Genomic DNA, 14,283 nt, shown 5'->3' on the forward strand with positions numbered 1-14,283 from the left:
CTGGGGAGGACTCTGTGATCTAGGGGGAGACTATGATCTGGGAGGGGCCTCTGTGTCCTGGGGGGCACTCTGTGATCTAGGGGGGAGACTGTATTCTGGGGGGGGCTCTGTGTCCTGGGGATGGACTCTGTGTCCTGGGGGGAGTCTCAGTGTCCTGTGTCCTGAGGGGGTGACTCTTTTTTCCTGGGGGGGGGGGGGGCTCTGTGTCCTGGGGGTGGACTCTGTGTCCTGGGGGAGAGGTATCTGTGTCCTGGGAGGGGGAGGGAAATCTGTGTCCTGGGGGGGACTCTGTGATCTAGGGGGGAGACTGTGATCTGGGGAGGCGCCTCTGTGTCCTGGGGATGGACTCTGTGTCGTGGGGGGAGTCTCTGTGTCCTGGGGGGAGGACTGTGTCCTGGGAGGAGAACTCTTGTGTCCTGAGGGGGTGACTCTTGTGTCCTGCGTTGGGGCAGGACTCTGTGTCCTGGGGGAGAGGTCTCTGTGTCCTGGGGGGAAATTTGTGTCCTAGGGGACTCTGTGTCCTTGGGGGAATCTCTGTGTCCTGGGGGGAGGACTCTGTGTCCTGAGGGGTACTCTATCCCCTGGGGTGGGAGGACTCTGTGCTCTGAGGACAGCCTCTCTGAGGTCTTGTCCTGCATGGTGATCCTTCTGTGGATGCTGACTCCCAGATGGAAGCTTAAGCTCCTCCTTGGTCTCTGGTTGGTAAATTCTAGGCAAGCTTTAAAATCCAAGCAAATTTATTACTCTTCCCAGGAACCGCCCGCCCCCACTGCCAGCCTCTCCAAGGATGCCTAGCATCCAGAGACCCCTAGGCTCCCCAGAGGTACCCGGCCCACTCCCAATCATTGGTGAGCAGCTGGTCTTCATTCCAAGGACCCCAGCCTCATCCTGCTGCCAGAGCTCTTGTATCTCGGGGGCTCTGCATAGTCCAGATCTGCCCTCAGGCTCTCTGCCCTTGTCTCTGCCATCACTTTTAGTCTCTTCTCAGCCCAGTGAAACCCATGGACACCCCTGCAGACTCTTCTCCTTTCCCTCCCACCTCCTCTGCCTCCAGGGTCACCAGGGCAGGACCACACTAGCCAGTGTGCGTCTCCAGGATGGTCACCCCACTCCCCTGACCAGAGTGTGTTCCAAAGGCACCCCCCAACTCCCAGAGCCAGGCCTTGTCCTCCCACCAGCGGGGGAGCTGCAGATGAGGGTCATCTTCCCCTTCCTCCCGTGGCCCCCATCATTGCTTGCTGCTCTCACAACAGGCCCAACCGTGCAAACAGTCCTTGCTGGACGCTGCTTGGCCTCTCAGGCAGAGAGAGAAGACTTTCTACTTGGAAAACAAACGAACAGGTTCCCAGAGCCCCCAGGTCTTGGCATTGTGTGTCCTCAGGGCTGTGACTACCAGCTCCAGGCCCGGGGGCGGCTGACGCCCGGCATCAGATATATGAGGGGCCACACAATGTCAGGCATGGAGGAGTACACACGTGACTTTGTCACAGACTGCATGGTGTTCAGAGAGGACCTCTCAGGGACCATGGTGTGCTCCGTACAGGAGCCCAGCAGCTGTCCCTTAAATAAAGCTGAGCTCTCAGCAGGTTGAGCACCATCTCTTCTGCTGGATGAGGCTGGAAAATAGGAGTCAGGGAGAAAGAGGAGACAGAGGATGCACTCTGGTTGGACTTCGCGTTGTCATCCGGAGTGTGGGCTTGTGTTCTGAAGTCCTCCCCGCCCCACCCCAGGTCCACCATGCCCGGTACTCTGGCCAGTCTCCATAGCTCTTGAAACAGACAGTCAGAAGCAGTCAGGACGGCTCTCTCTCCAGAGGGACTCATCCTCGTTTGTTTCTTCACTCTTCTCAACAGAACTTCACAAGCACGTCTTCCAGTCTGTCATCAGTGTTGAGAACTGTGTGTGGAGGTACAGCCCAGGGAGTCACGAATCCAGGAGGTCGTGCTGAGGGGAGGACGGTGTGCCCTTCCTGTAGCAAAACGGCCTGAGACCCAGACGGCCTCCCAGACCAACTTCCCTTACATCCTTGCTTTAGCCACCTCCGATGCCGATGCTGGGCCACTAAAATCAAGCCCCATCCACAGTGATGGGAAGAGGCCTATCATCCATGGGGTGGACCAGGCCGGGATGGGGGTGGGAGGAGGCTCTCACAGTGGACAGAGACCTTCTGCACCCCGCCCCTGCTGCACCCCCGTGGGCTCAGAAAGTCTTTAGAACCATAGCGATGAGCCAGGTCACTGAGTTCCTGCTGTACCCACCCCCCCCAACCGCCGCTGCCACCCCCAGACAATGTGGATGTGTCTGCAATCGGAAGGAGACATTCCCTTTTAGTGTGAAAATAAATTCGTGTTATCAGTGTGAGAAGCAGTCATGGAGGGCTGCCTTGGGTGCAAGGGCTGCTAAATAAAGAAGAACTGTCCAGGGAGTTGAAGCTCAATGCGGAGCCCCAGCCCAGGCCGAGAGCAGAGCCAGGAAGCTGGTGGGAGGGGTTTCCTGGAGCCAGAAGTGTGTCTGGCAGAAAGCATACCCACAGCCCTTTTTTGGTTTTAATTCACATGACATCACAATCTATGAATTTGCTGTGATTGGATCTGAATGAACTTGTAGATTCAAAACAACCCATTTGAAATGAGCTTCCCAAAGCAGCTCCATCTCTCTCCAGAGGCCGTTACATTTTGTGTGGTTCCCTAATGCTGTCTCTCTTCTGGATCCCAGAGGCCACGGGAGGAGGGAGGAGGGAGGAGGGAGGGGAGGGAGGAGGGAGGAGGGAGGAGGGAGGAGGGAGGACGGAGGGCCCACCCAGGACCCACCCAGGACCCACCCAGGACCCACCCAGGACCAACACAACCAAGTCCAGACCATGCACACGCGCATACACACATGGAGACACACATGGACATGGACACACAGAACCGCAGGTACACACATGAACATGCAGGCACACACATAGACACAGACACACGTGGACACAGACACATGGAATCACAGACAGACACATGGAACACGTACACACACGTGGACACACAGACACACACACAGACACAGACACACAGAACCACAGACACACACATGAACATGCAGACACATGGACACAGACACACATGGACACACAGACACATGGAACCACAGACATACATGGACACAGACACATGGAACACAGACACACATGTGGACACACAGACACACACATGGACACAGACACACGGAACACATACACACGTGGACACAGACACACACACAGACACACAGAACCGCAGACACACACATGAACATGCAGACACATGGACACAGACACACACGACACACAGATACATGGAACCACATACACACATGGACACAGATACATGGAACACATACACACACGGACACAGATACATGGAACACATACACACACGTGGACACACAGACACACACATGAACACATACACACAGAACCGCAGACACACACATGAACATGCAGACACATGGACACAGACACACACAGACACACATATATGGACACAGACACACAGAACCACATACATGCACATGGACACAGACACGTGGACACAGACACACATGTGAACACAGACACACACATGGACACAGACACACACATGGACACAGACATACGGAATCACAGACACACACGTGGACACACAGACATACGCATGGACACGTCATCCTCTTCTTTCTTTCTGGGGGTTGGGGGCGACTCGGGAAGGGATTTACCCACATTTGTACACACCAGGGAAAACAGCGTCCCACAGGCCTGTGTGTACACAAGATCACTGTCGAAGCACTGGGTTAGCTGTCTTTCAGACGTGGACAACCGTGCAATCAGCACAGGGCCATGGATTCTGTTTGTGATAAAATACAGGCCTGCGCCCTCCCCACCCCTGCACACATAAACTGGCCCCAACCCCAAACCTGGAGATGCCAAGGACCCCAGACTCTGGACACAGGCTCTCAGTTGTGGATGACTTGGCCCTGGGCATGTTAGCGAAGCATGGGGATGTCTGTGGTCCCACCAGGGCTGGGGTGCTGCCAGCACCCGGCAGGCCAAGACCAGGGTGCTCCCAGCACAGGGACGAGCCGCCCATCCCTCCTCACCTTCCCTGGCCTCACAGCTCCCGGGGTGGGACCAGTGTGGTGGCCAAGACTGCAAGACCAAGAACCAGCCACTGGGCCATCTGACTGGGACAGGAGCCTGGTGCTCCCTCATTGCGGGGGCCAGGCCCTCCAGACAGGAGCCCAGGAAACTGTGAACTCACCCTCAGACCACGGTCACCTCTGCCAGTGCTCATTGAGAGTTACAGGTGTGTGATTTTCATAGATGTGTTTTATCTTGATGGGAGGGGGTGGTTTATGTGGGGGAGGAAAGGAAGTGTTTCTCCTGTCACCAAGTCCATCTGTGTTTGCATTGCACTTGCAGGGCAAGGTGGTGGGGGCCCAGGGCTGCGTCTGCCTCTGAGCTCAAGGTTACAGACCAGAGCACAGCCCCCAAGCCCTTTGGGCACCAAGAAGGAAGGCAGACCTGACCATCCTCTCCCCACCCCAACCCCCAATCCTGGGCCCACTTAGGCTCCCGGGGAGGGTCCCAGCTCTGCTATCAGCATTGACTGCCCAGCCATGCTCCCCCCAAGCAGAGCCTCCACATGGGTCTCAGGTCCACGGCTGGCCTTGCAGGGTTAGCAAGGAGATCAGTGCTGGAAGGGCCACTGAGGGGCCACAGTGATCCTGCCCTCCCCCAGCCCTGTTGAACTTTGGTCTCTCCCAAAGCTGAGACCCTCACCAAGCCCAGTCAGACCCCAACTGCCACCATCTGGCCTCCTCTACAGGACTCCCACCCAGCCTGCCCAGCCCTCCAGTCATGCAGTGGCCTCTCTGAGGCTGGGCTTGCCCCCTCCCTTCATCTCTAACCACGTTTCTGCTCAAAGGGGATGAAGGCTGAGACTGGAGCCGGGTGGGCCAGCACCCCCTGGGACACGGGGGCTCCTGAGCCGGCCCTTGGGCAGAAGCACGTGTGCCCTGCCCAGCCCCTCCCCCAGTGTGTCCACGATGCCAGATCCTCCAGGACCCCCCGCAGACACACTGCTGTCACCTGGGTCAGAGGACAGCCTCCCAGCATGAACCGCGGGGGAGGTGTGGAGGTCCATGCCTCCCTATGAGCTGGCCCTGATCCTCAGGCAGTCTGAGCCCGGCAGAGTGGCCAGTCCTGGCCGTACCCCAGTACGTGCAGGGCAGCCTCACAGGATCAGCATCAGCCTTCTGATCACCAATACTTTCTATCCGCTGACCGCTATGTTGTTTGGCAGCAAGAACACAGAAACTCACAACTGAGAGGAATATTCTTAAAGGTTGTATTTATAAATGAAACTTCCTCTGCACATATCGTGTGTGTGCTGGGGGGTTGGGGCTCCCCTTGGGCTTGAAGTATGTGAGATGAAGCAGGAAATTCTAGTGCAAAGCTCCCGCTATGTGACTTCAGGAACATTCTTTTAGTCTCTCCCTGACTCACTGCCCCATTTATAATAGTTTCATAGGAATGCAACTTGCTACCCACACTTCAGGGGGCTTGAGATGGTCAGTTGGAATAAGGTTGCATTGCATATAAAAACCTTTCAAAGATACAATATTGGGTTTTTTTTCTTTTGGTTCAACATAGCACTTCTGAGCACTTTACAATCGTGGTAAATAAGATAGCTAGGTGAATTCCTGGGAGCAATGTTTTAATCACCACCCTTCGAGAGAAAGAAGTCATATTTTTTTACATTGTTTACAAGCAGCTTAACAGTATCAAATTCCTTCATTGTTGATTGAGAACATATCTGTTGAATTTGAGGCCTGGAATTATATTAAAACATTCTTCATTTTCAAGGACCACGAAATGAAAATATTGAACATGGAAGAAATTGCTTCATGAGCTGTGAATGAAGGCTGTGCCAGGTAGGGCTCAGGCATCAGATGGCCTCAGCCATGAATGGGGGTCCCCAGTTTCCCCCCGTCTCTGCAGAGAAGAGGGCTGGTATCCGGCCAAGATAAATATGGGAGGAAGCAGGCTCAGAACTCTCATGAACTGGGCTGTTTTCCTGCAATGGGGCTTGGGAACAGGACTTCATGCTAGAATCTCCTGTTCATTTTCCTTTCATCTCAGCCTCTCCCAGCCCCGCATCACCCATGCTCATCCCATGAAGCCTGAGCTCTGTATCTCCCGAGAGTTGAGGAACTGAGGGTGCGAGTCGTTTTCAATGAAATGTAGTTGATGTGCAATATTATGCAAGTTACAGGTGTACAAGATAGTGATTCACAATGTTTAATGATTTTACTCCATTTATAGTTATTATAAAATACTGGCTGTATTCCCCATGTTGTACCACTTGTCCATGTAGCTCGTTTATGGTATTCACAGTTGTCTGTACTTCTTAATCCCCCACCCTTGGATCACCCAGCCCAACCTCCCTGCTGAGAACCACGAGTTTATTCTCTGTGTCTGAGAGTCTGCTTGTTTTGTTATGTTGTCTTGTTTGCTGTATGTTTTAGAGTCCATGTACATGTGAGATCACACGGTGCTTTTTTTCTCTGATTGACTTTGCACATGCAGAGTCAGTGCTCACGGCCAGCAGGCACCTCGGGGCTGTTATCCTTGGGAGGGGGGACCTTAGTAGGGACACCCCTGGGTTTTCCAGGAAATCATGAGAGATCTAAGCATCTCACGTGTGTGATGGATCCACAGGGACAAGGGGCGTGAGAAGGATTCAGGGCTCAGCTACTTTCTGAATCTGGAAGCTTCCTCCCTACGTTCTCCCCTTCTCCCTTTCTTTCTTTCTTTCCTTGCTTCTTCCTCTCTCTTTCACTCTAAGATGCTTCCCCATCTGCACAATATAAAGCAGCAAGGACACACGCTGAGTGACCTGGAGATCCTTCTGGCGAAGGAAACCAGAGTGAGTAACAACAACCCAAGAGGGCACCAGGGAACAGCTGCTTTGTTTTTAAGTCATTCAAGACAGAAAGGTAAATTCTGTAGATATTATGTGTAAACACTAAAAGAAAAAGATTGTGTATCTCATTTCTGTTTAAAAAAAAAAAAGGAAGAAAGAAAAAGGAACTGAGCAGATGCCCAGGCTGAAGGTGGATGGGGGCTAAGGAAGCCAGGGGTAGGGGGAGCAGCCAGGTGTCACCCCCATAAACGGGGCTGTGACCATCAAGGCCCCTCCTGGGCCCCCAGTCCTCCGGCTGCAAGAGGCCCATCAGGTTGACCCGGTGTGTGTTCACACCAACAGGTGCCTAGGACTCGGGAATGGTCAGAGGGCAGAGGCAGGCATCAGGGACCATCTTGGACTCGGAGGGACATGGGAGTCACAGGGAAGGAACATTGCTCGTTTTAATTCCCTGTGTAAATCCTTACTTGTGCTTCCCTGAGGTGTCTTCCTGCCTGAGATGCTGCCAGAGATGGTTTAGGGACCTGGTCTCAAGTTTAGGGTCCAAACAAGCGGGTGCCCCGACATCCTTGGGTTTGCACCTTCATGTCCTTTATCGTTGCTTTGTTCCCCAGAACACCCCCACTGGATCCACGTTCTCGGACACATTCTCTCCCCGAGAACTTCCCAGCACCTATGCCCCGGTCAACTCAGTTACTCACAGGCCAGAGGCGGGTGGGAGGCCATGAGGGGAGGGGAGACTCCCAAACAGGGGCCAAAATGAGCTGCAAGCCCACCCAGTCCCAAACCATGGCTTGAGCTCTGGTTGTTCCTCAAGACCTCGTGACAGGCCTCTTGTGACCTGGAGTCCACACGTCCAGGGACCCGAGATCTGGAGAGGCATAAGGCAGACCCAAGGGACTCTCCCTCATCCTTCCAGCAGATACCTGACTCGGTCACTCTACAGCTGTCTGTCTGTCTCCAGGTGTTTCTCTAAGAATCAGATCATAAAGTCAGAATACCAACTACAGAGGGGACGTCAGGCCTGAAGGGTCTCTCCATGATTTCTAAGCTAGAAATCTTTGACAACTAACATGATTTCAGTTCACAGATTTAGTCCAGGAAGAAATAGTTGTCATTGACACCATCTAGCAGTTGGATCAAATACACACCTGAAAAAATGAAGCCTATGGCATCTGTGAATTTCAGAGACCACTCCTCTTGAAACTATTCTTCTTCCCCCATCTTATCAAACTCCCCCAGGTGCACTGACGAAGGTAAATGAGAACAACCCACAGTCAGAGGCTCGCCCACCCAGTCCCTCCTCCTGGGATGTGGGCACCATGGAGACCCACTTTAATGCATTATTTAAAGCAAACTCATTTACCATAGAATAAACTATAAAACTCATTTATCATAGAATATTCAAAATCCCTTCTTGTTTCTCAAAGACTATTCTTTTTCTCCCTCTTCTATTTTAAAACATGAAGTCACCACCTCACTCTTCTCAGTTCTTTCCTTTGGTCTGGCCATCTCCAAAAGTGATAGGAGAGTCCTGTGGATTTCTCTGACCCTTGTCAAGTGCCCCTCCCCTAAAACCCAGGCTGACTCCAGCCACTGTGAGAGCTGAGTCGTCCTCAGTCCAGGCCCTCGTCCCCAGATTAGACAGTTCGAATCCTTTTATTCATTGGAGAGTCTGTATCCTTTGAGATAGGCTGGGCCTGACATGCTACTCTCAGCAAAAGAAACCCTCCCTGCAGCCCAGCCTGGACGGGAGCCCCAGCCAGCAAGCTAACCCTCCTGGTCACATTCCGTTCCCAGGCTGCTGATGAGGTGGTCTGGGAAGCCTGGCTGGGCGAGCTCACATTGCTCAGCGGGACCGAAAAGGAATGTGGTTTCCGGAAGGTTTCCAGCGAGGACATGGGAACGGGCTCTGAAGCCGGGCTGGAAGCACTTCCCTTCTGAGAAGCACTTCCAATCCCCCACGGAGCCCCGTGTAATAACAGGCTGACGTTTTCATCACAGAAGAAGAATCGGTCACTCAGACGTGGCTATCACTGGGGTGTTAATAAGCCCCGCCTACTTTGCAACCCTAAAGCTGCATGGTTTAAAACGGGGAGCCCCCAGGAAAGAGGGGTCTCCACCAAAGCCACAAGCAATTTCTGCTCAGTCTCTCCAAGGGTCAGGAACAGCTAGAGACTCATTAAGTGAACTGAGACACTTCTTAAAAATTGGCCTCTCTCTCCCTACGTTCAATCTCTATCCTCAAAGATTTAACAAAATTTTCCCCCATTGACCACAAGACAGAGTTCCAGACATGGGCAAAGGACTCTCGTAATAGGAGCTCAGAGTTCGGGGGAACTTAATACAATAATCGTGTGTTCAGGAAAATTTTCTGCCATTGCAGCTCATTTTTTCCCCTGAGTGAATCTGCTTTATTTAGAACAGCCGGCGGTTCCAAAAGCCTGGGGCCTCCCCCAGCCCGAGTGCCCAGCTCCATGCGGACCCACTTCCCAGCAGTCCTGCAGTTCCCATGCAGGGACAAGACAATTTCTTTCTAATTGTGGTGAAATACACATCACATCAGACTTACGGTTTCTAAGTGCACAGCTCGGTGGTATCAGGCATATTCACACTGGTGCAGCCATCCCTGCCATCCTTGGCAGAACTTCCTCAGCTTCCCAAACTGAAGCTCTTTCCCTGTTAAACACAAGCTCCCCACTTCCTTCTCTAGCCTCGGGCATTCACCCTGCACTTTCTATCTTTGGAGTTTTTCTTTCCTACATATCTCCTGTGTGTGTTAGTTGTGTCCGACTCTTGTGACCCCATGGACTGTAGCCTCCCAGGCTTCTCTGTCCATGAAATTCTCCAAGCAAGAATACTGGAGTGGATTTTCATTCCCTCCTCACTTATCTCCTATAAATGAAGTCATATAATACTTGTGCTTTTATACAAGTATCAGTTTATTTCATCCAACAAAATGTCTTCAAGCTTCATCTATGGCATAGTACAGGTCAGGATTTCATTACTTTTTATGGCTATATAATAGTTTAGCAAATATATAAACCACATTTTGTTTCTTCATTCTGCAAAGTTGTTAAGAGTTTGAAGAGATTGCATTATATACTTTGGGTAGAATTGACATATTTTATTCAACTGGTTAATAATAAATTGCTACTATAATAATATTGTCTCCTGATTCATGAACATAGAATCTTTCCACTTATTTCCAACTTCTTTAACTTCCACCAGTGATATTTTGTAGTTTTCAAAGGACAAATCTTTCATCCCCTTGGTTAAGTTTTTCCACAAGTAGTTGTATTCTTGCTGATGCTTTTATACATGGAACTTCCTTAACTTCCTTTTCAGATTGTTTATTGTTAGTGTACAGAGACACAGTTGAATTTTGTGTGATGGGAATGCTTTTTAGCATGTGTTGAGAGGTTAGGAAATACCCATAAAAAGAGAAGGTTCCAAAGCTTTGTTACATTCATCTTCTTTTTTCTGATTTTAGGACTGACATGCAACACTCAATTAACTAAGGTTAAGGTACACAGTGTAATGACATGAGGAACATATATTATGAAACAATTGACAATTGTTTAATGTCTGTCATTTCATATAGATACAAAGAGAAAGAAGAAATACTTTCTCCTTGTGACTAGCACCCTCAGGATGCACTCTTACCTTTCCTGTAAACCCCAGAGCAGCGTTAACTGCAGTCTCTAGATCACATGCCTAGTCCTTATTCTTCTCATAACTGGAAGCTTATACTTTTTGACCACTTTCCTCCACCTCCACACCCCCCACCCACCTCTGATAACCACAAATCTCAGCTCTTTTTCTATCAGCTTGGTTTTTCGGGTTTTTTATTTATTTGCGGGGGATTGGAGTTTGTTTTTGATATCTTTTAGATTCCACATGTAAGTGAAGTCATACAGTCTTTGTCTTTCTCTGACCTATTTCACTGAGCACAATGCCTTCCTAGTCCAACCATGTTGTTGCAAATAGCAAGGTTTCACAATTTTTTTGTGGCTGAGTACTATCCCATTGCTTACATATCACATTTTCTGTATTGACACACCACCTGTGACACACCTATGGCACTTAGGCTGTTTCCTGGTCTCGACTTTTAATTGATGCTACAATGACCGTGGAGGTACTGATACAGTTACAAGTGTTTTCATTTCCTTTGGGTAGATACCCATGAGTGGAATTGCTGGGTCACATGTGGCTCTAGTTTTAGTTTTGGAGGATCCTCCATAGTCTGCACAGGGGCTGTACCAGTTGCATCCTCACCAGCTGCGCACAGGGCTTCCCTCTCCAGCTCGCTGACTCTTATCTCTGAGATAACAGCACTCTGACTCCTGCGCTCCCCTTCTTTGCTGGTGAACTGAGATCAAAGGCCTACTAAAAGTCAAAGAAAGAAGAGACAAAGACTACATAGGAAGCTAATCTCTAGGGGAAAAGCCTGGAGGTTTGCTTTTTTCTTTAAAAAAAAAAAAAAAAGAAAAGAGGCTTTGGTCTCTGGTTTAGAGGAATTGCCATTCCAGATAATTCATTTAAATGCGGACACTTTGTAAGTAAGTGCTGGGCACTGCCTAGAGCCTGGGGATGGAGCAGTGAACAGGACAAGAATTCTGCCCTTGGATGGTGACACATGCCGTGACACTGAAGAAGCAAAGAGAGGAAGGCAGAGACCCCAGAGGGTGGGGGTACAGTCAGAGGCCGCCTGGAACAGACGACCCTGTGGGGCCAAAGCCCGAGAGGGGCCGAGCGCAGCACAGCCACCACGGGTGACCCAGAGGGCCCCTGGCTCCAGAACGTTGTAAAATAGCAGACTGTTTAACATCAGAGTCTGTAGGCATAAAAGTGCCTCCGGGTTCCTTGTGCCCAAAGCACTGCCTTTAGCGCACCCTCCTCAGGGCCAAATTTGAGTCTGAAATGTTAATGAAATAAGACAAAGAGGAAATTGCCTCCAATTTAGTTTCATAGCTCAGAAAATGTTCACTTTGTGTGGGCAGGGTAACCAAAATCAGCATGGTTAAATTAACTCATGACTTTTGCGAAGTTGCTGACTCACAGACACCCCATGTTTCCAGAGAACATGTGACTTACGGGGGAAGCAGCCTGCTTCTGACAAGGAAGACCCTTCTGGTCCTGACAAATGCCCCTCTAGGCCCAGCGCAGTGCTTTTCCACAAAGTCCAGGGTTCTGTTTGTAAAGCTAACAGGAGCTCCAAGTCAGGGCCTGAATAGCCAGCAAGTTTCAGAAGACCTGGGGTGAAGGTTCTCCAGGAGAAAATAATTCATGACCTCATATTCCTCAAGCGCCCTTCCGCTTTCAAATTCCAGTTTCACATTCAAATAGCTGTTACCCGAGATCAGGGGCTGGACATGCTGAGGGCCTGCCCACGTGAGCATTGCCAGCCTGTCCTAACCAGGGCCCCGCGGTGTCGGGTGAGCACACAGGGGCTCAGCAAAGATCTCGTCACCACGTCCCAGGAATTTTCTCAGCCCCCAGATGTAGGAGGTGAGGTCAAGAATCCAGAATTGGACATCGAGCACCCAAACTGAGTGTTAGTCATCTTATCATTCAATAAGGAAAATTCCCCGTAAACAAAGACGACATAGAATAAGTGGCTCATGTTAAGGACAATTATTTATATGTTATGAAATGTCTGAACTCCATCCCCTGAGAGCAAACTATCTTGATGTATTTCTTCAGCTTCGCTGAGAAAAATTCCACAATAATAAACATGAGATGTCGGCCCTTTTTATTCTCTGGCAAAAAAGAAGTGAGACTCTGCTCTGGCTGCCTTAGCACAGACCCGTGTGTGAAACTAAACAAAAGGCTTTAGAAAGCGAGGGGGTTCAGGCAGTGCCATTCCAACCCAGCCACCCCCAACCTGTGGACCCCAGCAACGTGGGAATGACAAGCAGGTCCAGGCTCACCCATTTAACCACAGACTCAAAATGAGACAGGCTGTGAGTCCATGTCAACAAGAGTCAGATGTCGTTCACCCTGACAGACAGTTATCCACCAAAACCTGTGGAGGGCCGTCCCCGGTGCCTCAACGGGAAAGAATCCGCCTGCCAAGGCAGGAGATGCCCGTTCAATCCCTGGGTCAGGAAGATCCCTTGGAGAAGGAGATGGCAACCCACTCCAGTATTCTTGCCTGGACAATCCCATGGCCAGAGGAGCCTGGCGGACTATGGTCCCTGGGGTCACAGAGTCGGACACGAGTGAGCCACTAAACAACAACAACCACCATCTCCAATGTGCCACAGCCCTGGCTCCGGACATTGTAACCTATCCTCGGGCAGGAAATGCTTCTCAGATCCACCTTCTATCCATAGCCAGGAACCCAGGACTGTGGGAAAGCCAGTGTCCCCCAGGAGGCAGTGAAGACCCCTGCCTCTGGTGCACCCCAGGTCCCCCCACATGCAGCGGGAACATGCCACCTGCCCTCCGCAGCAGCGCCATGCCTTCTAGAAGGCCAGCAGGCCCCTCTGGGGGCACCTGAGAAGGACCGGACCAGGCAGGGAAGACTCCAGGGAAATCTTTCCAAATTGCTTTATCTGATGCTGTATTAGAATGAGTGATACAAAGGCAGCACTGAGGACACCCAAGAAACAGCCAGAGGGCCTGCTGACCAGTTCTTGTCAACCATGAAAATCAGGGGAAGGTGAGGACAGGAAACAGGCAGGGACCCACCACAGGGCACAGAGCAAGCTCGTGGAAGAGAAAACAGGACAGGGGTCAGTTCACCCGAAGCCCTGTCCCTCTCGGTTCTCAGGGGCAGGAGGCCGAGCCCAGTGGAGCTTCTCTTCCTGGGGTCGCTTGCTCCCCTTCTGTAGTCCCCTGTCCCATGCATGGAACCAGGAGCTGGGACAGGGCCCAGGCAGAGCTGGTTGGGCCTGCGGTCAGTGGCCGGACACGCCGTCCTCTCTAGCTGTCCAGAGGTGCTGGGTCTCCAGGGAATCCACCTGGGTCCTGGGCCAGCCCTGTCACCCCTCACCTCCTAGAGAAGGGCCCCCAGCACCAATCTGGGAGCCACAACCAGGCCAAGCTTTCCCTTTCTCAGAATGAAAATAATCACTCAGAGATGGGAAGCAAAGGCACCCCCCCTCAACCAGCCCAGCCAGGAGCTTCAGGCCTGAGCTCCGACTTCCTCTCCAGAGCACCCCAGCTCCTGCACCAAGCACAGCCTCAGGACACAAGACAATAGGAAGTGAGCTTCATGACTTTTGCATCTTGGACTCAGACTTGGAAACATTAATCTGCGCTGACTCTTCCAGGAAGCGCCGAAAGCCTCAGGAGACAGGGAGCTGCTCAAGGTTCCCAGCCCAACCTAACCAGCCGTTTGAGACATTTTAGGCAG

This window comes from Muntiacus reevesi, chromosome 12, assembly GCF_963930625.1.
Source record: "Muntiacus reevesi chromosome 12, mMunRee1.1, whole genome shotgun sequence".
NCBI classification, from domain to species: Eukaryota; Metazoa; Chordata; class Mammalia; order Artiodactyla; family Cervidae; genus Muntiacus; species Muntiacus reevesi.